Source organism: Ornithodoros turicata, chromosome 1 (assembly GCF_037126465.1).
Source record: "Ornithodoros turicata isolate Travis chromosome 1, ASM3712646v1, whole genome shotgun sequence".
Classification (NCBI taxonomy): Eukaryota; Metazoa; Arthropoda; class Arachnida; order Ixodida; family Argasidae; genus Ornithodoros; species Ornithodoros turicata.
In genome coordinates, this window is record NC_088201.1 from 170,720,212 (window position 1) to 170,746,100 (window position 25,889).

At 45.6% G+C, this 25,889-nt stretch overlaps 1 long non-coding RNA gene across 2 annotated transcripts; it reads left to right on the top strand.

Annotated features, from left to right (window-relative positions):
• The first annotated feature begins 407 nt into the window (after nt 1-407).
• On the top strand, nt 408-25,588 carry LOC135378791 (uncharacterized). 2 transcript variants are annotated; one of them, XR_010418574.1, is made up of 5 exons: nt 408-679; nt 764-1,215; nt 3,616-3,766; nt 8,566-8,731; nt 25,470-25,588. It is a non-coding gene; the product is annotated as an uncharacterized LOC135378791 (long non-coding RNA). The 2 variants fall into 2 exon arrangements; XR_010418573.1 differs by having other exon boundaries at nt 408-1,215.
• Nucleotides 25,589-25,889: the final 301 nt, after the last annotated feature.

Below are 25,889 nucleotides of genomic sequence, written 5' to 3' on the forward strand. Positions count from 1 at the left end.
CCATCCAACTTCCATTCGAAAACCAGGATAGTTCAATGCTGGACTCGAGCTGGAATTGGGACCAGCGAGTACGCCAGATAGTGTTAGATTCTTGGTTATGAAGATAATCTGCGCTTATATAAAGCGAAAAAAAGAAGAGAAAATAACTGTCTAAATTAAGTGCACAACGTGTGCATATTAAATTATGCTCAAGTACAATAAAATATATTGATGAAATATTAGAAAAAATAATAGTATAATAATTATAACAATAAATAGATAAAATAATAAGATAAAAAATAAATAAAGACTGAAACGTGTGCAAAGTTATGCACACAACTCCGCGTTCCTGAGTAGGTTGCAAAAAAGTGATTGTGCAATGCGACAGCTCTTGGCTCCCCCCCCCCCCCCCCCCCACCTTTGCCAGTCTGTCACAGCGAAACTACAGCCATAATGCTCTTGTCGTCATATGCGACCGAGCGCCATCGGCATCAATTCGGAATATGCTTTTAACTTGTAAACGTCTGTTGGTCTCTTGGCGTGTAGAATGCAAGACGCAGTCTGGTAAATTACATGTTTTTTCCTGCCTTTACAGCTTTTCTGACAGTATAAAAATGTTAACGTCTTTGCATTTACGTAGCGAGGTGGTCCGCTATGCATTTTGTTCCTGAACCCGTGCACGAGCTCTGTTACGACAAAGGTAAGCGCCGTGTTTTGGATGCTTGATCCTCAAGTCCCAAGTGCGATCCAAAATGTGTACTAGTGACCCGATATATATCCATAGTTCTCTGAACTGCCCTCATGACGTGCCATCATCCCGCTTGCACTGGACGGACTTGCTTTGTCGGACAATTAAATGAGAAAGTGCTACTGATAAGTGACGTTCGTGATTTCGCATATGCATGTATCAGACTTTGCCTGCCTCAAATTGTGTGACACATTATCTCCTTATAGTGTTGTCACTGTTGCTGCATGTACACTGGAGATTTGTAGTATATCTGTTTTCATACCTGTTAGTGTGGATCTACTTTCTGCGCTTGGATCAGACATTAATGGACGCAGATGGGTGTTTTCACTGTTTTCGCTTCCTTCTTCGTGCACATTCCTTTCTGTTAAACGTGTTTGCATACACTGAGAAAAATTTCTCTGTTGTTGTTAACAGGAAAGTGCTGAAAAAAAATAGTCCAGGAGTCCTGTTAACTCCGTTCACTCACTTGGAAGGATTTCTTTCTACAGGTAAAAACAATCTGCAAGAAACGTGGTGAAGTCCATGACAAAACCACCAGTCCTAGAATTGCTTGTCTTTATTGAGGATTTTCCTATAGTTTCATGTACACTTGCAATCATACATTAACTCTTCTCATGTGCAGAGGGGCTACTCTGAAGGTCTTCATGCATCCATTCATGCATCCATTCATGCATCCATTCATGCATCCATGCATCCACATTCATGCATCTAGCATTTGCTTGATGCTGCTTGATGCCCCCAGCAAGAGAACCTTCTCTGTACTCGGACAATGCTTCTTGTGCCTTGATATACTTCCACCGGTTGATAGATCTCAAGGAAGCATCAGAAATGTAGACCCCATCTGAAGTACAGTGTTAGCAAGAGCAAGTAGCACAAATGACAGCGCAGCTGTACAACTGTAATTTCGGGACTAGGTACATAAGATGGGTATTGCTGTGTCAGCATATGTTTGAGGGCTGTATATTCTAGGGTACTCAAACCATATGTGCAGTTTGACATTTAGGACACTTTTGTATTCTGTCCGTTCTAGTTAGCAGTAAAAGAAATGTCTGCGCAAAGTTATACTTTGGAGGAAACTGTTGGTATGAACGTTTCTCAGCACGTTCATAATCTCTCCCATGCTTTTCCCAGAAGTTTTTGTATGGGAGAGGGGCGAGACTTACCAATTGATAATATGACTGGCGTGGTTGGAAGGGCGACACCCTAGAGTGGTTCGCCTGCCTGAAACGTAACGTGCACTAATACAATGTGCTTCATAATGTAGCAAAGCACTCCTGGCTTCAACAACACGATCTCAACACATAACTTACCGATTTCGAATATAACTAGCGTGGATGGAACAGAGTAATCCTGGATTGGTTGTGCTGCCTGGAGAACAAAGTGCACTACTATAATATGCTTTATAATGCAGCAAACACGCATGGCTTCATTCACGTAGTCTCAGCACAAAGCTTACCTACAGGAGAAAATTATATATTATATGCCCTGTTATTCTGTCGGTACCTGCAGTTCTTCAAGAAGGAATGATTCAATCTCCTCCATACTGGAAATCGTTGGAGCCAGCAGATGTTGCTCTTTACGAGCACGATTCCTTAGGCACTGAGAAGAGAAAACGGAATGTGAAGAAAACGCCTCACATTGCATCCAGGCGCACAACATGGAAACTTATAGTTGCTGACTTTAAGATGTTTCCTTTGGTGCCTAGCGTAACTCGTACGTGAAGTCATCGATGTTGCAGCTTACATTTGTACGTCATCCGTGAAGAAAAAGCGAAAAGAACAAGAACGCGTAGCTTACACCTTCCGACATGAACAATTATGATGCACTCCTTAAAAGGCGTGACTATCATATTTCGCGCACAACAACAACAAAAATAAAAATCACGAGCACAACACAAATACCAATTGCATGAACCGACATTACGAACAGGGCCGACCTCTTAACCAGAGGCATAGCGCCGAGACAATTTCTCGACTTCTTCCGCCGACGGGCGACCGTACCTGTACTTCGAGATGGAGAAGCCACAACTTCTGAAGAAACGTAAAGTCATGCGTGCACAGGTAACTACCTTACTGAACGATATCGAACGGCGCATGACAAGCGAGGAACGCGATGCGACTGATTTCAAGGAACGGATGGAACGTCTTAACAGCCTCAATGCGATACTTATGGACGTTGACAGTCAAATCGAACCTCTTCTTACTGAAGATGAATTTGAAGATGAATTTGAAGATGAATTTATGAGGCAAATCGAATATCAAAATCGTATTGGTACTACCACATTCAAGGCAAAAGAGTTCCTGTTGGCAAAGGGAAATGTTTCGTTGCCAGTCATAAGAACGAATAGTGACAATGTACCACCTGTGGTAGCTGTCAGGAATACCGCTAACGACGATGTTACGCTTCCGCCACAGGCTCCAGAGAGAGCGCGGCACAATGCAGTTCGGCTTCCTAAATTAGACTTGATGAAATTTGACGGAAGAAGGCAGCAATGGCAATTGTTTTGGAGTCAGTTCGAGTCTGCCATACACGACAACGCAAATTTGTCGTCGAGCGATAACATGAGCTACCTGATGGCAGCCCTGCAAGGGGAAGCAGCGAATGCAGTATGAGGTCTTCAGTTGACTTCTGACACATACGGCAATGCAATAGCTATTTTGCGTGATCGTTTTGGAAACGAAAATCTTCTTATTCAAGAACATCTGAAAAGTCTCGCCGACATACAACCTGTACGATCAAGCCGACATGTATATCTGCTATGAAAATTATACGACTCTGTACAAGCCCACATCAGAGGACTAGAGTGCTTACATGTCACTATGGGTTCATATTGTTCCATGTTGTATCCTATTTTACTCAGAGCTCTTCCTCCGGACATGGCATTGCAGTTTAATCGCACGACTGGAGACAAGTCGCAACTCGCCACTCCGGAGTCAACGAACACGTACGAACACCAGTGACAACCTGGCGTGACAACCTGGGAACACCTGACGTACGAACACCAGTGACAGCGTCTACTTTTCGCCTGCGGGGTGACAGGTACGAAACACGATTTCCCTATTCTAAGCGATGTATGCGAATATGTCCAAAATGTCAATCCATTACCGGAGCTATTAGCTACAACAGACTTCCAGCACTACGAGAACAAAAATTGCAGTGTACATACCAATGCTTCAACAGGACCGCAGGGCAGGCACGTCCGTCGGCACTTTGAAATGTTCCTGCTCTGTTCCTGCTTCACAGCAATAACGGTGTGGGCGAATTGTCGAGAAGGACGAGTCCTGATTACTGCTTTGGTCTTCAGCTCCTTCTGCGGGGTTACCTGACTGCTGCAAAACATACTCCGACTCTCCGAAGTGGAGACCGCCTCAGCAACCATTTTTGTGACGTTTTACTGAGCCGCCCTGTTAGAGCGGGCCTACAAATGGTTCTGTAAGATTTTACATCAACGGTTCATGTAAATAGGTCTGTTTTTGAACGAAATTTCTTAGAGTGTAGACAGTGTATTCATTTGCAGCCAGACTGTCTCACATTCTTACAATAAATCTTCCAATTTGTCACTTGATAATTTTCTTGCATATTTCGGCCCTTTCTGCTTGCTCGTGCAGCAGTTTACCTTGAATCAGTTGCTTCAATGCGATCTGAGTCTTCACTAAGGATACCCTGTATGCACGGGAGAACTTAAAAAAGTGATCAACCTTTTCATTTTGAGACCTTCGACAACCTCGATAAAGAGCTTAGTGGAGTCATTATTCTTCTGCTAATGACGATTATCGTTTTTTTCTTGCAAACATACAGGGTATTTGTTTTTATTCGCTACAGAATTTTTATAAAAAAAACTAGTACATCAAAATAGATGCCGTTTTTTCAGTTAAATTATGTGGCCACTCGAACATTCGCTCGAAGAAAATCGTCAAAACGTATGATCACTAATTACCTAAAATTCATAACTCTTTACTTAGGGGACTTCGTGCAAAGACGAAATAACAGAACGGAATGTATTCGTCGTCGAAAACAATTTCATGTAAAAAAAAAACACATAAACGCGCATGTGCGTTGAGATAACCATCCCTGAATTTCTCTATGCAAATGAGCCGAAACATGAAGTGAGCACTTTTCTGGCGCAGAGAGGGGGGAGCGACATGCAACCCACGTGAGAGGGACACGTGCTTTGGAGCGATGATGCTGATTGATATTTGAACTAATCCGTTGGCCAGATAGACCGCTCTTCGACCGATAAGGCGAAGTTTGCCTCATTTCTGCGTTTGCAAACCGCGTATTTCTTGTTTCGGCTCATTTGCATAGCGAAATTCAGCAATGAACATTTCAACACAGGTGCGCTTTTAACGCTTGTTTACACATGGAATGTACACATGGAACGAGGAATATATTCCTTTCTGTTTTCAGACTTTTATGCTAAATCCCATAATTAAAGAGTTAATTAATCAATATTTATTAATTAGTGGTCTTGTAGTTACATACTTTCTTCCAGAGAATGTTCACTTGTCCATATTGCTCAACTACAAAACCTATTTTGCATCTATTTTGCTCTGCTAGTTTTTAATAAAATGTATGTGGCGAATAAAAATAAACGCTGCAGAATGCTTCTTTGGCTTCGGACAGCCACGTACCTGTGACAGTCCGTACAACGCCTAAGAACATCGTGTGCATGTAATCAGAAACAAATTCAGGCATAATTTCAAAATGTGGCATGTTTATTAGTGCAGCAGGTTCTTCAGATCCGCAGACGTTAGCCGTTGTCCTTTAATGACTGCTGCATCTTTCTCACTGCTGCTTCATCAGTCGTTTCTCTTGGGATGTTAGCAGTGATAGGGTCCCCATGGCTGGGGCATAGTACACTCCTTCATGGTAGCACAAACTACATCCGCAGTATCGTGAAACCCGACACCGTTTTGCATGAGGGGCAGAGATGGCAACCAGCAGAGCATAGTCCAATGAATCTGCTTTTAACAATGCTTCCTGGCTTCCATGACATTCATCACTTCCATGTCACAGCACTGAAAATATGAAAATATCATTTGCATCGTCTACAGAGTCCGAGGAAGGTGTTCATGTCCGGCATTCCTTTACCACAGTTAAAAGCATGTGCTTCTGCCTCACAGTTTGCGGCAGCTCATTTATCATCACGTGAATTGGCCAAGATGATTTTTGTCTGATTTAAATACTTGTGCTCCATCGATATTAAATGTATAAGAGAAGTTGTCAATGGATGAGACGACCTGACCGGGCTGGGATAATGCTTCATACTTTACTCCGTTCAAGATACCTTGAAATTTGTTTGCCTCTTACTTCTGTACAGTGACTTCTGGGAACCTCTTCTCTAGTGTTCGGTTTACACTGCATTGTGGCGCTTCATGAGGTGCTCCCCGGAAAAGAGCAAGAGTGAAGGAGGTTGCCCCTTCAGCTACTGCTAAATGTTAATTACATCTTTTAGATTTGCTATTTCTCCCTACCTGATGCACGACAGTACATACTACTAGCCAAACATTGTGCATATGTGGAGGCACAGTGCAACTGAGAATATTACACCGAAGTTGGAATATGTGCTGTGATAGAATACAATATGTAGGGTATTGATCCAGTAACTCATCCAATTCACATTGAGTTTAATTCATTTTTGCGGGACTTCATTTACACTAATTGGAAAGCTCTACACATCTAATGTGACTATACCAGAAAAACCTACTGGCGAACCGAAATGGAGAACCATTCCAATGAGAAATATCCTGCTGGGGCTCATTGGTTCAATGAGACAAGACATTCAATGGGTTGGAAGCCACCGCTTCTCATTACATCTCATTAACACTTACTGTGATTTCTCATTAAGACTCATTGAATATTGCACCATTTTCAATGTAATATTTGTCCGAAATCATCTATTGGGGATGAGGATTTTCGCAGTTACTGAATGAGATTTGTGTACATGATATCGAATAGGTTAAATGAGATTTTCGTGTGAACTACAGTCCAAAGCTCCGCGAAAGTCAATAAAAATAAAATCGATCTGAAAGCCATTATCAGTTGCCACTGCCAAATCATGCTGAAATTCTCTGAGTTGCAAAACGGTCGAAAACAGCTGTGAGTTGCAAAACGGTCGAAAAACCCTACTTGAAGCCATGCTGGCGTGAACTCAATATCCCATGTTGGCGAAGGCAGGTTGTGATATGTGTGACATACATACACGTCAGCGGTTTGATAGATGGAACGGGCCTCCCGGTTTGTGTATTGGGACAACTCGACTTATTTTTCATTCTTTTTTGATTGCGTGTTATAGCTGCGAAGCAACTGTGGCTATGAGCAGCGCACAGACGTGGACAGATGTAGGGAGGACGGACTGGGAGACAGGGGGGTTAGTATGCGTCCTGGGCCGACTTCAGGGGGAGTTGTGCCGACATTCGTGTGGAAAGTCTTCGGGAAAACCTCAGACAGCACAGCTGGCAGTAGGATTCGAGCTCACCACCTCCCAGTCTTCAGCACGACATCGGCTACCACCAACGAGCGAGACGCCTTAACCCACTCCTGCATCCTGCTTGTTTCCCATTCTTCTGGAACTAATCTGTTCTCAAAGGATTTTGTCAATGACACTTTTATAGGCACCACATCAGTTAGAGTAATGCAACAAAAACTGATTAGAACACATAACTTTTTCGTACCTTTGACTAAAGATTTAGGATACCCTTGATGGAGAACGATGGATCCGATATTGGGTTAAGTACCACTCATGAGAAACTTATTTTAAAACTAACTACATTTTTCACGGCTTTGGAGTGATGGTTTGTTTTATTATTATTCAGTATATGATACCAAGTTCCGCCCGCTTCGGGCGCGTATGAGGTGAAACTCGGTGCTTTGTCTCCCCATAAAACAGCCATTTCCACTTATATCAGTAGAAAGTTGTGCAGTGTGGTGCAACTAGACATGTGCGCCACGCCGGTAATTCTCAGTACGCCGACTCTGTCCCAAAATTTCACACCTAGGGGTCTTCAAACCTCGGCCATTGCAGGCGAAACTGGCCACGGGTGTAGCTCTTAGATTTTGCTGAAAAAAGTGCGCATTTCTTCGTTTTATTTAACTTTTTTCTCTATATTTTGTTTTCTTGAGCATTGGGACCGCATTGAACTTTGCCCAAACATGAAAGAATGTTGTTCAGTGCGCGCCCCTCTGACACATACAGACAGCATTTCTGCAGTTTCTTTGTCTGGTGTTGCAGGAGTAGGGTCCATCTAGCTTCCCGAAGCCCATTTGGAACTAGAATAAGTCCGGTGCCCAAGGAGCACTACATGTTGGCCCAATATTGGTCTGGTATTGCCAATATTGGTTAAATATTGAGTCAACATGTTGTGTGGCTTGGGTGAGGTCCAAGAGGTCAAGAATGGATCATGTTGTGGCCCCGAGATTACTTATATTAATAAACTACTGTATGGATATTCGCTCCATGTAAAAATTTGAAGTTGACCTGTGTTCATGGCCTAACTAAGCAATCGAGAATATTCAACATCCGTCAAAAATAACACTTTTCAGGTTCTATTCTCACAAAACTGAAGTCTTCTAGGAAGTGAAAGAAGTCGTGCAACATGTAGGGCAGATCCTCTCCTATAACATATTTAAAATCCACAGGTGTGTTTTTTCCCTAAACTAGACAAATAATCCTGTCACCATACTCCGATGTGTGTCATTCGTTAGTTGAGCTCGTTTAGGATTTAAAATAAATGTGCCTTTGTGGAAGAAACTCTCTCTCATAACATTTTGGAAGTTACGTGTATATTTTTTTCGTTAACGAGAAAAAATTCTCAACACATTCATATCCCCTCTGTCAGGTACAATTCTCACACTTTGAGGGATGTTTGCCTTCTACTGTTAGTTCTACCGCGAGTACCCGCACCCTCCTCTTCGAATCAGCTTCGTCGTCCTTACTGATTGTGCCTGTCTCATGGCACTGAACATGGACCACAATGAGGCATGCTCCATCCACGGTACCAGGAGGTATTATGACTTTGAGACTATATCTTTTGTTCAGGTATATACAAGTAGTAACCTTCGACCACCAGTTACCCACAACGCACAGCTGGTCTGGACACCATTAAATTAGCAATTGCACCTAGTTATGACCCTCCACGCTAATCACCATCCTCCAGGGATCCTCCAGGGAGGCACCACACAAATTGGGGAGCATCTAACTCATGTCCAGACCACTCTGTCTGTTGTGGGTAACTCGTGGTCAGAAAACAAATTTGAAATAGAGTGGTGAGAAACAATTTATTGTTTAAACAATTATTTATTATTAGCGATGCCACATCAACGAAACTACTCTGGAGTGACCAGCGGCCGCCATGTTCCTTGTTGAAGGCCGGTAGTTGTAGGGATCGACGACAGGTGGCCAGCTAGTTGCAAAGTATCACACCAGATGTCGCCGCCTTCATAGCTCTATGCGAGAAAGACAGAGAACAAAAAAATACTAGTGGTGGGTAAAATTGCAACAAGAATGGCACTTCTAAACAAGTCTAAACATGCGAGAGCACGTACAAAACACCGTTGAAAAGGCCTAACTGCTAGGCAAATGTTAAAGATGTGAGAGCACAAAGAAAAGGCTTAAGGAGATCAATTATGCTTAACCGCACAGCAGCGAACACAAGATGGCCACTACAAAATGCTAGGCGCACACTGCTAAACATGCAACAACACTGTGAAAAGGCTTAAGATTCACAACGCTTCGCAACAACTGTATGGAAGTCACTGCCAAACATGTCGAGTCATGTGGGAAAAAGCCCTAACTACTACAGCAAATGCTAAACATGCGACTGCACGGAGAAAAGGCATAACACAAGTGCAGTAACAAATGTGCAAACATCAGGGAAAAAGGCTATGCCAAATCAGTCACCTTTCACGTCTGGTAACAAAGCTTCTGCTCCAGTCGACAGCCAAACCTCAACTGCCGTGGTGCGGCGGCGGCAGAGCGACCGACCGCGCGTCCTCATGCCACGAGCGGCAGCGGGTGACTGATGCAAGCGAGCGTTTCCTTCCACATGTTTATTTGAAAATGCTCTATAAAGGCAGCACGTACTGTGCTCGCATCATCATTCTCACCAATACGTGAAGAATGTCATGTGCGGTCTATTCTCTTTCATTTCTTTCGTCGCCAGAAAAAGACAAGAAACGAAGAACTTTGTGAATTTATTTGTGGTATCGTGCAGAAAGCCTTTTAAGTCCACTGCCTGGAATGGTTACGAGCGTGACAAGAAATGTGTCAGGACAAGATGAAGGCACTCGACCGCATCATAGCGGCGGACAGACTGACGAAAAAGAAGTTAAACTTTAGCCTGGATAATCTGGCATAAAATTCGGAACGCAGTTTGGATCTAGAGGACGATATGTAAATGAAACAGTTGCATTTCTCTACGAGTCTCAGTCTCTTCTTTTTCTTCGTGCAATGTGTACACATGCACCATGTCTTCCCCTGAACCTTTTTCTTTCCGACATCCTTTTCGTTGTATTTTAAGTGGGCCCTCTATGTGAGGTAAATTCACATTTGTAGCAAACGTGTTGAGGAACCCAAACGACGTCGTGGACACGCCTTCATCACAAATATTGTACATGAAGAAATGTGCTTCGCTGAGTATGGAGGACGAATTTGGGGACTCTGTAAAATTTACCAAGGAGCTGCCACAAGCGTGAGGCACGCGCCTGATAGGCTCATCGTCCTCGTCGATCACATGACCGACGCCAATTCCCTAAAGCAGGTGACCGATCTTTTCATTTGGGGTTCTCACCACGCCAACATGTCGACCTTCTTACTTGTTCAAAACACCTTTTTCAACAGTAGCTATTGTACAACCATATCCTACAACGCCAGTTATATCGTCCTGTGGCGCACCGTGCACAGCATCCACCAGATGAAACATTTTGGCAACGGCTATGTGGCAGAAAAAGATCGGAATATTTTCTGGACGCATATAAAGAAGCGATGTCATTGCCCCACGCTTATCTACTTGTGGATCTTCAAAACTATACACACGAGGATCACAGGATGCGTAGCAATATCTTTCCGGGAGGACGTCAATGTAGACGAAGAGCCAGTTGAGCGGAGCAGAGCAAGACGTCTACTGAACAAAACCCAAATAATAAGAATGCACCACTTCTTAGCTCGGGCATAAGCACAAGCCCATCTGTCTATCCAGATCTTCCTTAACAGTGAATATATCTACGCTCCAAAATGAATCTCTGTCCTCACCTCACTTTACTGAAAGTGCTCTCCACTCTACCCCGTCCACATCGTCGTGACGTCTTGAGACGTTTTTCGTCATTCGACATGAAACGTCTCGCTGAAATTTGTCTCAATGTATTGAATGGAAGGGTGACGTTGGCTCCAGGTACGTTTGCACGTTTGAAGAAGTACAAATGCTTCTTATGTCGGCTCGTCTACGAAACAATTGACAAAAATCCGCATTTCGTGAAGTGCTATCTGGCGTTCTTTCTTCGGTGGTTCCTCACCTGCTTTCCGCTGTGTTGAACCTTTTCGACACCCGCTCCAATGACCACCAGAATTGAAGTGACCGGCTGCATCGGAAACATTCTTTCCTCGAAGGAGAGTGACGAAGTCAAAGTGAAACTCATACTGCAGGCACTCTATCGCATACTCAAGCAGTACAGGTTCGATCCCTACGACAATAAAAGCAAGACGTCCGACGCTAAAAATGACATTGACTATTCGCTCCTCTCTCCACAGGTTGACGAAGAGGGAGTGGAAAGTGTCGTCTCGGAATTAAAAAAGGTTATTCCCTGGGATCACAAGGTTTGTCTCCATTTACGAACTCGTCAATTATTTCTTGCAACGTAAGACGGGGAAGAAACCTTCCTGGTTCGCCAAAGTATCTAACCCATTGCGCCTCATTTCCCTGCCCCAAATCTCGCGAGCCTCAGCAGCAACAAGCCTCAACTGGGTGGACGATTTATGGAGGGATATGAGAAACCAGAAGGTGGTCTGTGGGGAGCGGACCACTCTAGAAAAGCGCGTCACTTGAGCAAAAAGAAGGCTCTCGCCATCCTCAGAGATCTGGACGCCTACACGCTGCATCATCCAGTGAGAAGAATGCTTAATAGGAGATGCATCATTGCGCACAAGATAAACGACGTGTGGCAAAGTGATCTCGTTGACATTTCAAAATACAAGAGTTACAACGGTGGCTTCGGTGCTACATTCTTGTGGCAATTGATTCCCTCTCCCGTTTTCTGTGCACCTTCCCGCAAAAGACAAAATGTCCTGCCAAAATTAAAAAGGCCATGACACGAATTTTTCGAAGAGGTAACATTCGGTACACTCATCTTTTGCGACAGAAGGGAATTCTACAACAAGACCGTCAAAGAAAGTCCTCATGTATTCCACCTTATCTCCTGTAATCAACCTTTACAGTTACAGATGAGTATGGTGCGGTGCGGTTGTGGTACGAATTTTCATATCCTGCTCTCATCTTTGTTTCCAAGCAGAACGAGTCGAAAGGACTTTACGCAACAGGATATTTCGTTATTGTAGAGTAACCGGAAAATAGAACTTCGTTTCTGCGCTTCCCAAGATTGTACCCAACTACAACAATGCCAAGCACAGGACGTGGGGCATCAGCCCGGCCGAAAGTCACGCAGGAAAATGAATTGGAACTGTTCAATAAAATAAATGGGAAGTCTGTCGTAGCCTCCGTGAAAAAGAAGCTCAAAGGGGGGATAAAGTGAGGGTCCCACTACACAGAAACGGTTTGCAAAAGAGCTGAGAAGGGAGTGGGTCGCATCAGATTTTCAGTCTCCCTCCTGAGAGATACGTCCCCTCCCATCGTGCATTTGGAAGATTACCAGGGTAAGGAAGTGGACGGATCTTTCTACCAGGAGGAGGTAATTGTCGTAACCTTAGACGCAAAACAGCCTTAGCCAGTAACGAAAGTGCAGAGAAGGAAGAAAGTGAATGGTCAGAGCTTTTCCTTCTTTCGCTGGTTCGGTTACAACAAAGAGCATGACAGGTGGGTTCCGAGCAGTGATGTGGTGAAAATTAAGAAATGACTTCAGATATCTACATCCACCTCCTCTCAAACGCCAGCATGGATAAGTTTCAGTCGAATAAACTAAGTGCCTTCACGGTAACTTGCGATAGTCCGCTTCAGCCCTCGAATCGCTATTAAGTGGATCTGATGGATCTTACCATAAACAATGATTTTTTTAAATGTCGGGTATGAAAGGCAAGATGCGAAAATCGAGGTTCCTTTAGTCTTATCCGAAGACGCGAAAGACGTGGAAATGGAACCTGAAAATGAGCGAACGCGAAGCCACCTCAGTCTTATTCGAGCATGCCGCATCTGTTGCTTTCGGCGACATCATTTTGAAATCGGATACCACATCCCTATGTAACACACTCAAGAAGTATTTCCAGTCGCACAAGCTGAACGCGTCGCGAGAATTCGCGGATAATGTCTACTCTCTGAAAAGGCATAGAGTTCCATGTTTCAGAACCCTTTTTAAAGGTGCTGAGGTTCACTTCTGTCGAGGGACACGAATAAACTCTAGGCATCTCTCTCCCCATAGCACGTCAATTATCTTTCACGACGAAGACGAAAATCCCTTGATCATTGCAAGGAAATCTGCCTCCCGGCTGTTATGCTACACCCCAAGCATTTCCCGATGCGACAAAAGAGCGCGTATAGGCGAACGCGTGCGCTTCAGCTTCGACCGAACCGAACAGAAACCAAATTCGGCTTTCCGAGGGCACCACCACCTTAAAACTTTCCGAGTACCTGGCCGGGCTTTTGGGCTTCGAATCGTGCACCGTGTTCATGAGAGAAGAGGAGGATAGTACGAATTCCGTCGGGGTACTCCTGGAACCCCCTTTAACAACATAATTGTCTACACGGATATCGTGGAGCCCACTTATGTGGGGAGCGAAAAACGATATTAAAAATACTACCCTTTTATTATGGGAAAAAGAAGCGCGTCGTCACCTGCACCGAAGATAACATCAGTATTTTTTTTTACCTGTCTCAATTCGAAATTCCGTCAGTGACGATTGTTCTCGCGGACGAAACAGGAAGAGGTTTACCATCGCGATCCAAAGGTAGAACCAATTTAACATTGCACTTTAGATATGTACCGTAATTCCCCAAAAATAATTCCCGTGTACACGGGACCCCTTTTCGAACGAGGACGCAGTGTGTGAAGCAACATATCCAAGTTTATCATCCTATCTGGCAATAAATAAAAGCGATCGCCAACAAAAAGGTGAAGCGCTTGGCCTGGAATTTGGCCGACGGTGAAGGAATATAGGGCGCATTAAAAATACGGCCATAGCAACCAGGAGAGACGTGCTAGATTCCAGGCAGGGCTCTGGAAAGAACAATGGGAAGCTATGACACAAACGACATCAGAAGGCGCCAACACACGACGCACCTGAAGATATCTTTGGTTCGCCGTGAGGGTCACACATCGGCTGCGCCGCGGCCATGCCGTCAAGGCAAGACAAAAAACAGTCGGAATGATCACCGCTCTGTCTGATGAGTGACGTGATTATATACGAACCCCTTCTGTTCCATACGGAGTGGAAGATTCTCGCCTATCGGGTCAACGGGGTAAATAATACAGTGACCGAATTTTCAATTAAAAATTTGGAAGGGGTACACTTGGATCTCCACGGCAGTTTCGTTTCTTTGACCGCGCGCATCGTTCGCGACGACGGAGGAGAAATGGTCGACAAAGATGTATTTTTCCCAATAAACCATCTGTTGAGCAGCATGTTTAAGACGCTCACCGTTCACGCGAAGAACAAGCTCGTCAGTTCCAGCGAGTTGTAGTTTCGTTTATAATCGAATGAAGCCCGCCGGTCCCACCGTTATCCCACGTTATCCCATGTTATCCCACCCACAAAGAGATGCAAAAAGTGCGTGACCGCAGGTCTCTGCGTTATTTTCTTCTCCGTCCACAGCGCTTCGAAGCAACCGGCGCGATTTCGCGGCTTAAAATTTTTCAACTTTGTCACCTTATATCACTTGAACGAGATGTCCCATTTGAACGAATTTTTTTGGCTTACAGAGTGGATGGTGCACGTTGGACCGTGGGCTATTAAATTTATATGGTCAAGAGAAAAGAATACGAAAAGAAATCCCGAAAACGCAACATAGAGCCTTTTTACCGCGCGTTTGGAAGGTTATGGCCGAGGCCCTGGATCTCTGACTGTGATGTTCTTCACATGAGCTGAAAGATGATTCTTTGCTCTTTCGTTTGACGTTAAATACATTGCTTTATCTTCAGCCATTATCCCGTAACAATGCCGTGAACACGGAAGTGAACGGGAGAATTCTCATTTTCGTGGCAGTTTTTACCCAGAAAGGACAACTTCAAATTTTCCGATATTTTGTACTAACATAGCTGAGACATAGCTTTTTCAGGGTATGCAATAAAATGTTTGCTTATTTTGGTACCACAGGGCGCGCAATTTATTTTTCGCACCCCTATTGGGCACCGCTCGCAGGGGTCAAACACACGTACAAAAAGAGTGGACTTCTACCCACCCCGTGTCATTTTTTTGCTTTCGATGAGGGTGCCGTCATGCCGAAGGCCGACAAGTAATATGCACAGATCACTGTGGTGTCCACAGACAAGCAAAAGTTCATTGCCTATGCTTTCCCACCCGGTTAATCCCTTCCAGGTTACGTGCTTAAAGGAAATCGGGCGTAGGAACATGGCATTTGTAAATACTCCGGCTTTGCCGGACCGAAGCGCGAGACGTCTATTCTCTAGTAATTTTGTTTTGTTATTTGCTGGCTTCTTGTACTTGTGAACAAAGACGGAATTTGAAACACTCAGGTGATGTGCCACGATGCCGACAGATCGCCCAAGGACTGGTCGCCTGGTCTTCCTGGGAATGATAGGACATGTCCGGTCCCTTATCTCTTCAAGGTTAACTTCTTTTAGAAATATTATTTGAAGGATTTAGCCTTCCAATGGGTGAGAAAGTCGGGGCGCTGCGTGGGAAAAGAGGGTCTTTAGACGTCTACGGGGGTTCCCGCCGCTCTCCACATTTTAAGACAAAGGCCTTGCTTTCCTCGATGTTACGTATGAATTTCGTTTTGTGGTCGGCGTAGCGTGTACTTCTGTGCTCCCCATAGCCAGCCGTAGCCACACCAGAAGTCGACTATACTGCCCGTACTGCACTCAACGACAAAAGAAAAAAATACCCTGGAACAAGAACGTCAGGCCGGTATCGTTGATAGGATCAAGGCTTTTGAAGACCATCCTGAGCACCTCGGAGGCAGTCCATGTCCACGACACCGACGAAATATGTGTGAACTGCTACAACACGTTTCGACTGCAGGTTGCTGAGGCAGGGCCTTGAGGTGAACAAGATCGTCCGGCTTCAAGCCCCAACGACGCTGACTTCAGTGATTCCACCGAAATTTTGCAGACTGTGAACAGGAGAAAATCAGAGCAAGATATTGGTGTGAGCTCGCTGAGGCATCCGGTTGAGGTCCGACACAGCACGCCATATACTAAGCGGAAGCAGGAAGAAATTGATGCTACCGTGTCCAAAAAATCCGCCGATGTTTCAGCAGCACCTACGGTGTAAAGTTCAGCCCCGAAAACCACCTATGGAAGAGAGACAGCGCGATGAGTTGCTCGAAAACCTACGGAAGGCATGCACTTCAAGCAGAACCATACAGGAAAGATGCCGACTGTTGACGCTACTTCCCTCTTCATTCACCAAAACTGAAATCCTTCGAACCATTCCCGAAACAACAATGTACTTGATAACGAAGAGTCAGAAGCTCTGAGAAAGTGGGGGTGTATGGGCTACCCCTGACCAGTACTCTGCAGAAATGCTATTGACCCCGAACACGTCAAGCTGGCCCTTGCGTATTACCTCAACGACGACCTGGACTGTTCAGTGCGAAGTCTGAGACCGCGGGACGTTATCAAATCTCGTGGCACAATCGGCGGCGACGTTGTGGCTAACCGTTATATGACTCGCACAATTCGAGAGACGTACAACAGATTTCAGGAATCTCACCCCGAAGTGAAAATGAGCCTGACCAAGTTTTATTCTCTTCGTCCATCACATGTTTCAATGAACCATTACAGAGAAGGATGTGTCTGTGTGTATTGCGCGAATTACGATTTATGCCTCAATGCACTCAGTGTCGCCTCAGACAACCTTGTCACGCTTGAAAATGTGAAATCACCGTGTTTGTGCCCAACGCAAACGAAGGATTGCGTACGCGGAAGGTGCGCAGTGTGCCCAGGTGGTGATGCCCGGACCGCTGACAGGTTGCTGGTAAGAGCCGATGCCGAAAAGATTGATATTGTCATGTGGGAAACCAGCTCCGGTGGCGCAGCGGTAACGCGTGCGCTTGGAGACGGGCCCGGCTGTGCCCGCGGGCCGGCTGTGCCGTCTGGGGTTTTTCCTGGGTTTCCCTCAGATGTGTAATAGGCGTATGCCGGCACAGTTCCCCTGAAGTCGGCCCATGGACGCAGCTATCCTCCCCCCGAGCGGATTCCGCTCGGTCTTCCACTTCACCCTTTCCTCTCCTCCTCTCCACCACCTTTCCCTTCCCGAGAAACATGCCGCCTAATCAGGCAGGCAGACCTCTCGGGTTCCTCCCAAAGACACTCCTCCTCCTCCTCCTCCGTCGTGTGGGAATGTAGGGCCGTCAAAAAGCTTGTAGTCGATATTCAACAATTTGTAGCCATCCTTGGAAAGTGGCTAGTCCGCTACATAACGCATGACTACGTGCGCAACGTCCAGCAAAACGCGATACGTTGTGAGAAGATGCTGGAAGGCCCCAGGAAACACGTCCTCCACTTCGACTACGCCAAAAATTGGACTGCCGTTTTTCCGTCTGAAGTACAAGGCTACCATTGGCGGAAGAACCAGATAACCAATTTTACCTGTGTCGCGCACTATTTCTCTGGAACACAGTGCTACGCCGTCGTCTCTGACGACATGCATCACGACACCGCAACTTTTGGCGCTAAAAAATATCGGCGATCACATGGATGAAGCTGGGCCGCTGTACAGCCGTTGGACTTATGTATCAGACGGCGCTGCAGCGCACTTCAAAATTCGGTTCCACTTCCACGAGCTGAAGTCAAATCACGTCACGAAGTGGCTCTTTAGTCCGCCCGGACACGGGAAGAACGCGTGCGACGGGGTAGGCGGTGTCGTCAAGCACCGTGCGTTCCTGCACGATCTTCGGTCGGCTCCAGGAGAAGCGATACAAACAGCTGCTGACCTGGTAGAGAAGCTGAAACCGACTTTGCCGTTCTTTTGGAAATTTCGCGTGAGGGTGCAGAAGCGTTCAGGGAAGTGAAAAAAGCAAAAGACAGGTCCGTTGTACGCCCTGTTCCAAATTTCCGATTGTTATATACATGGATCAACGAGGGGCAAGTCGTGCGCTGTGAACAACTTTGAGTGCAACAGTCTGTTGAAAGAATATTGTGTACAGATGTATCGTTTTCTACTCTCTATTCGTAAGACGTCATGAATATATGAAATATTGTTATTTGTTCAGTCCCTTTCTGTCGTTTGTTTCATCCACATGAGTGCTGCCCCATAGGGGTGCGAAAAAAAATTGCGGGCCCTGTGGTAGCAAAATAAGCAAACATTTTATTGCATATCCTGAAAGAGCTATGTTTCAGCTATGTTAGTACAAAATAGCGGAAAATTTTAAGGTGTCCATTTTGGGTAAAAACTGCTGCGAAAATGATAGTTTTACCTTACCCTTCAGTGTTCATGGGATTGTTACGAGATAATGGCTGAAGGTAAAGCAATGTATTTAATGTCAAACGAAAGAACAGATAATGATCTTTCTCCTCATGTGAGGAACATCACAGTCGGAGGTCCAGGACCTCGGGCATGACCTTCCAAACGTGCGGTAAAAAGGCTCTCTGTTGCGTTTTCGGGATTTTTTTCCTATCCTTTCCTCTTGACCATATAAATTTAATAGCCCAAAGTGGAACGTGCACCATCCACTCTGTCAGCAAAACAAATTTTGTTCAAATGGGCATCTCATTCAAGAGACACAAAGGCACAAATTTGGAAAAAATTTAAGCCGCGAAATCGGGCTGGTTGTTTTGAAGCGTGGTGGAGCAGAAAATATCGCACAAACCTGCGGTCAGGCACCTTTTGCATCTTTTTGTGGGTGGGATAACATATATTTTTTTCGAGAGAAATAAAAAATGTGACCGGCGGGCATCATTCGATTATAAATTAAACTACCCAAGAGTATTTTGGACGTCGTGCTTCATTCCGCGTCCCTGGCTGCTTGACTCCTTGTCGAGGGCGACGAACTTTTAGAAAATGATTACGCCGTCTCGTCACGCGGTCCGAAACAAAGCTTCGAAGCGACGAAAGTTAGAAAATACTTTAACGTGGTCAGACAGATCAATACCGACCTGTTCCAACAGTCTCTCCTGATCGTACCTGCAGTCGAAATTCGCGTCAGTTTCCTGGTAAACAACGACGGATTTAAACTCATATTGGCCCCTAACGACAAGAAAATGTACAATTACGAGGTGGACATTAACGACATTATACTTGAAAAGGTGACGTTGGCACCTTCCTGTTTTTGGAATACGAGCGGCGACTTCAGACCACATCACCCATCTACGTCTTAACGCGGATTGGAAACCAAAGTGCGAAGCTTGAGCGCCAGGAGTAGGACGCCCACTTTGAAAATGTTTACCTCGAAAGGGTGGCTTCGAAATTATGCATCGCCCTGCTTGCCACGTCTGACTTTCTGAGTGACATCCAATCGAACCCCTACAAATTCCGTCTTTACGATATGTCTCATTCGATGCTCTCCGTGGACGACGTGGAGTACGACTTTAAGGGCAACCTCGTCAAAATTCCCGACTTTAACTTCTTGCAAGAACTGGGTGAAAAATATTTCAAGTACAACTATGATTAATTTAAAACAAACGGATTCCTTGTCTACTTCAACATGGACGTGGACAAGTGTTCTTCTCCTTCGCATTTGAACGAGTGGCGAAAAGGAAACATGCCCCTGCAATTACGCTTCACTAACGCTCTGCCACTGCGGTCACCGTCCTTTTGATTTCCGAGTGTCCCAAGCTCATATGCATCGACAAAGACCGTATGGTCACCTTCCCATAGAAGAAATATACGCGCTTCCGACGAAGCCTACCTTTTACGCAGGCCCGGCTATTTAATCATCAATACGGAAGTGCGAAGAAAGCGCGGCCAGAACTGGGTGCTCTACCTGAAAAATTACGACGAGTCTACCGTGTTTTTCGACAGTTACGGACTTCCCCCCATCGAAGCAATCCTTCGAAGAACTTTACTAGTGGACGAGTATAACGACAGGTGTATTCGATCGCCTTTTTCGCCTTACTGTGGGCTTTTTTGTATCTACGTAGCCACGCATATGTCGAAACGCTACAGCTTGAAAAAATGTGTATCCATGTTTTCCTGTAACCTCGAAGAGAATGAGGAAACAATAAAACATCTCCTCGTGAGCGAACTCGTTTCACATACATAAGACGCTTGCGAGACGATCTTCCAACGTGCTGACCCGATGATCGTCGCCGCTCACCGTGACGTCGAGGGATGTGTGGAGAAGCCAGTAGTGACGGACGATGGGTCGGTTGAAACCCGCGTTGATGAGACGCGGGTCGACTGCCTCTCCTCGTCTATATTTTTCCAACAGCTCGAGGTTATGATCTACAAAACGCTCCATGTTATTTGCAATCTTCCCACTGACGGTGAACAGATGTAAGAGTATCGTCTGGAGAATCGAGCGAAAGTCACCCTCGCAAACGCGTAACCGCAGCAAATCCCGATACATTCGCGTTTGCACAAAAGTTGCAAACCTCTGCTTGGGCGTCATGACTGAGACGGAATGAGAGTACACACAACCTTTTATTATTTCTCGTGAGAGGTTATACATGAGTCAGCCTCCAGCTTTGCTTTCGTATCCAGGGAGAAAGCCCAAGTACAGATTAAGGCTCGAGTCTAGCCAATGGCTGGGGTTTCTCGACCAGAGTCCACCACAACGACAGTTGGCCAACTGATCGCCGATTCACAAAGAGAATGTCTTCGGAGGAGGCTTGAAGGTTATTACCAGGGGTAGACATTCTGCCAGTACCCATTCATAATCTGCTGGAAACGACTGTGAGAAGCACGTCTTTTTATCTCAAACACACACACACACACGTACAATCTTCTTCAGTCATACAGTGACACTAATGGTCCATCTTCTCCATCTTCCTTCAATAGTTGAAGTTCCTCGCAACATACATCGAACGGTACCGTCCGACAGCTGAGAAACGGGCGAATCAATCGGTCCGTCCAATGCTTTTGCTCTGAAAAAATGTGATCGATCATCAGACGTATTAACAATAATGAGGAAGCGTACCCTCAGACCACAATCCGCCGCAGTTGGTGCAGAAGAAGCGGGCGCTGCGAGTCTCTCGAAATATGTGAGGCGGGAAAAACCGACTTCACGCGCAGCAAAAATGTTGCAAACTGGAAATGAAACTCTTAAAAAATTTCAACGATCATGACGACATGGGGATTATTTATGAGGATCTACCAAGCTGAGCATGATGGCACGAGAATGACGAACAAACGATCACTTCGACATTTATAGTAAAGCTGTTCCTCTCACTCTCTATAACGTCCGTGAACGTGTTTGGACATGTTTGATGTGTTTAGACACGAACCCCGCGATAAGAAAAACGTCACACAGCACGAATTAGACTAGTGGTTAGTGTATCGCGTCCAGCGTAGGGGGTTCCTGGGTTCGAATGCCACTGTGGGCCTGCTCGTCGTCAAATAGAAGTCGACCCAGAGCCCACCAGAGTGTTAGCTAGACATTAGTGTAATGTTCTATGACGGGCATCCATCCATCCACGACGTGAGTCGTTTCTTGTACAAAATGTAAGTTTACTGTCTCTGCTGTGAGAGTGTATTTTATGTATGGCATTGTTTTTCGGGAACCAATAGCCACTGTCACCGCATGACACTGAACATACACACAGGGACTCATCCCATCCTCTCTCATCATCATGAATCTCAAGCGTTCTTCAACTGAAGGGAAAAGTGAGCATTGTTTCGTGAGGGGAATCTCGTACTGATTTTGTTTGACCGCAGTGCCACGGTGTCTTGTATGTCAGTACGACCCCATCGATGCCATGCTCGTGGCCGTATAAAGAGAGCACGAAGCTATAATAGAGAATCTCGGTAACTGCCCAGTCGTCCTTTCAGATAACGACGACAATAGAGAGAGTAGTCAGCCTTTCGTAATACCTGAAACGGACGACGACAAACCCCTAGATGGGCATGACAGTGCAGACAAACTGCTCATGTGGGAAGGGGATCCGTCGTGTGCAGATTTCATTCCTCTGTCTGGTAGGGCTAGAGATGAATCACAAAATGCAAGCCCAGAATTTCGAAGGTATGAGGACCCCGTCGAGGATCGTTGAATCGTTGAATTACGAGAACACGTCGTAGAGAATCATGCCTGCATCACGATTTCTTCCTTTCTTTGTCACACATGAGGCATTCGACGGGACGGCTGCCAGGTACACGCTTCTCTGTTCCCCGCTCGACGACAACGTTGACGATTTGCGACTCTATCTACCGAGTATAGCTCCAGTAATCACGCGCGTCCTGGAAGCATATCCCATGCCTTTCAAATTTTGTCTGTGCTCGAAAGTGCTCATGATTAAGGACGGAGCCGACGGTTTCACTTCTCATCTCCTTTACGTGAACTTGCACTTGAGAGTGGTTCATAACCACAAATAAATCGAAGGCGGGATAAATGCTGCCATTGCAGAATCCTCGCAACGCGTAGAAAACTATGCGAGAGAAGGGTCTGGTTTCACCTTCAACGACGTCCAATGTGACGACTTCAAAACTAACGCGCTTAAAACCGAAGCGGATTGGGTGCACGATCGAGCTTCCCGAAATGTTGAAAAGAAAAACAAAGACTCTCACAAACGTCAAACTCCCACCGAATCTTGAAAACGAGTGTTTCAAATAAAACGTGCTGGAACTCTTGCATCCGTTGAGGAGCAAACCAAACCTTCATGTCGGATACCACAAATACATGAATCCTTCGAATCCGGAGACGCGCGTAACGTACAGGCCACCTTGCTTCCCAGTCACTCATGAAGACATCACCCCATAGGAGAGAAAAAACAAAATCTTCAATACATCTACGTGTTCAACGAGCAGACGAGTTCGATATCTACTGGACGGGTTCCCTGCACGCTCTATAAGGATAAGGTTCATCTGCTTGAGGTTTGGGAGCATTTCTATGAAATCAGAAAGTTTAGCACTTTCATGGGACAAACTGACTATTTTTATTGCGAGAAATGCACGTCCGGTTACGGGACGAGAGAGGCATTGCAGCAGCACGAACGTCTGTGTCGAGACGTAAAGTGTCTCTCGAAATGCCAAAAGCGGGGGAGAGCATCTCCTTCGACAAGATACAATACATGCATCCCTATCCCTATTTTGCGGTGCTAGGCACGGAGAGCGTTTTGGAAAAGGACGTGCTTGTTGAGGACGCCATGAGTGTGCACAGGATGAGCTCATACCGCATCGTAGTGAGAAGCTGCGACGGAAAAATAGTAGGCCTAGGTGGCTATTTGGGACCCAACGCAGCACAAAAATGCTTGCTCGCGCTCAAGGGGTTTAGCGAACAAATCGATAGGTTGAACCGCCTCCCCTCTCCGTTGGTCATGAGCCCGAAGACCACCTTTGTCACCAATAAGCAACACACTTTAAATATTGTGGGGAAGAATTTAACCGACATACACAGAAGGTGTCGTATCACGACCACACCAGCTTCATTGAGCCTGGTTCATCGAATTTTGTTGCGACGCTGTGTGATACGTGTAACCTTACGTGTCGTAACACCAAAGAACTCGACCTGTGCGTGCACAACTTGCAATATGATTTGAGCTCGCTTCTCCGTCACATGGACGTCCTAAATCTGGGCGAACCGTGAATCTTAGCTTCAAGTACGGAAAAGATAAGAGGTTTCAACATTGGCGATGTCCATTTCCGCGATACCACGCAGTTTTTCAAACTCTTCTTGTCGAACCTGGTAGAAACCCTCCTCGCCAGCAGTGGCGAGGGCGCGTTTCGTTGTACCCATCAGTAGTATGGTGATCGTTTCCACCACCTCATATTTCATGAAGATTGCGCTAGAGACAGATGGGTTGGAAATCCTACGTACCGTGTCCCTCGCCAGTTACGTGTGGGGCAGCGCTCTGAAGCTCACCAAACTCCAACTCGATCTCATGAGCGATCACGAGGTGTACGAAATGATGGAGAAGGGAATCAGGGGTGGCATTTGTAACAGCTTCCACAGGTACTGTCAGGCTAATCACGAGGGCAGCGACGATTACGATCCCCAGCAAGAAAAGATTTTTATCCAGTACCTCGACATGAACAGTTTGTACCCATACACGATGACTTTCCATCTACCAACAGGAGGTTTTGAGTGGGTCGATCCTTCGAGGTGGAGCGAGATCGATTTTCTCAACATTTCTCACGATTCGGAAGTGGGTTACGTCTACGTGGTAGACTTGTCGTATCCCGAAGAACTGCATGCGCTCACCAGGGATTTTCCCCTGGCATCCGAACACAGATGCGTTGACGAGAACGAACTCTCCCCTACCAAAGACACTTAAAACAAGGGTCGAAGCTGAACGCCCCTTCCACAAAGAAATTCTTGCTGACAAAGAACGCTACGTCGTTCATTATGCATTGCTCGCACTGTACGTGAGGCTGGGCATTAAAATAAAATGTGTTCAAAGCATCCTCTCGTTCTGCCAAGACAACTTTTTGTGAACCTTTGTGCAGAGAAACGTCGCGTTGAGGAATGCTGCGACCACGAAATTCGAACGACTTCTGTACAAAACCATGTCGAACAGTACCTTCTGTAAGGCGATACAAAATGTGAGACGGATGAAAAGGTACGCTATAGCCTACAACAAAGAAAGCGCACTATGAAAAGCTAGCTCCGTCGATAGTCAAGTCAGCATTTTCACATTCTGAGTGACAAGTGCATCTTGTACGACATGAAACAGCGTCGCATCAAATGCACGCACACCCTTTACATGAACTTTGCCATTTTAGAGATATCCAAAGTCCGAATGTACAGCTTCATCTACGAGTCGCCTTTTTCTCGCTTGACATGTCTGGTGCAATTTATCTATAGCAATACGGACAGCATAACTTTTTTCCTAACGTGTGAAAGCCTGAAAGAGCAGCTGATGAACATTGAGAATGAGCTAGATCTGTTTTCCTATCCGGCTGAGCGCCCGCTTCTCAACGACGAGCACGCAAACCAGATTGGGTGCTTCAAAGACGAGATGGGAGGTGTTGTTATTCAGGAAGTCGTACCCATCCGAGCGAGGATGTACAGCATTCTCTTGGCTGGGTCACACAAACAGATCGCGAGAGCAAAAGGAGTTAAAAAAGACGTGGTGAGGGAACACGTATTGCACGAAGTGTACTGAGATTCTCTCTTCGATGAAAAGACAGTCTCTCAAAAGCAGTGCATCATCCAGAGTATAAAGCAAAAGCTTGGTACCCTACGACGACAAGCGCTATCTCGTGGATGCCGTACACTCCTTCCCTTACGGAAGCTGAGAATACGGTAGGCTGTGATGGGGATTTGATGCATATAGGATTACAATAGTACTCTCTCTCTTTGTGTAGCACCGGAAAACCCGGAAGAGAGCCTGAGAGCGTCGTCGCCAGTCATCGAGTGATCGTGGAACAAAGAGCAAGTCCTTCGTGCACGCGCATATAATCAAGAATAAGAGTTCTAGTCCAGATATGCTTCTCTGTCTCTCTCTTTCTCTCTCAGATAGGAGAACCACGGGCCGGCGTAACAGTGTGGTAGCGGAATGGGTGTACGGAAAAAATGACCATTCCGTCATCGTGCTGGTGCAGTGACCCGTGGAATGACGACACTACGATGAAGATTCCCCATTCCTTTTCTGGCATGTCTGATGATCTCATAATGTTCTGTTCGTGTGATCAGACAAGTCAGGGAGGGTGCATGCATCTATCGACCAACTCAAGAGACGTCTTTGTATCTATTCAATAACTCTGTTTCAGTGAAAAAACACAGTC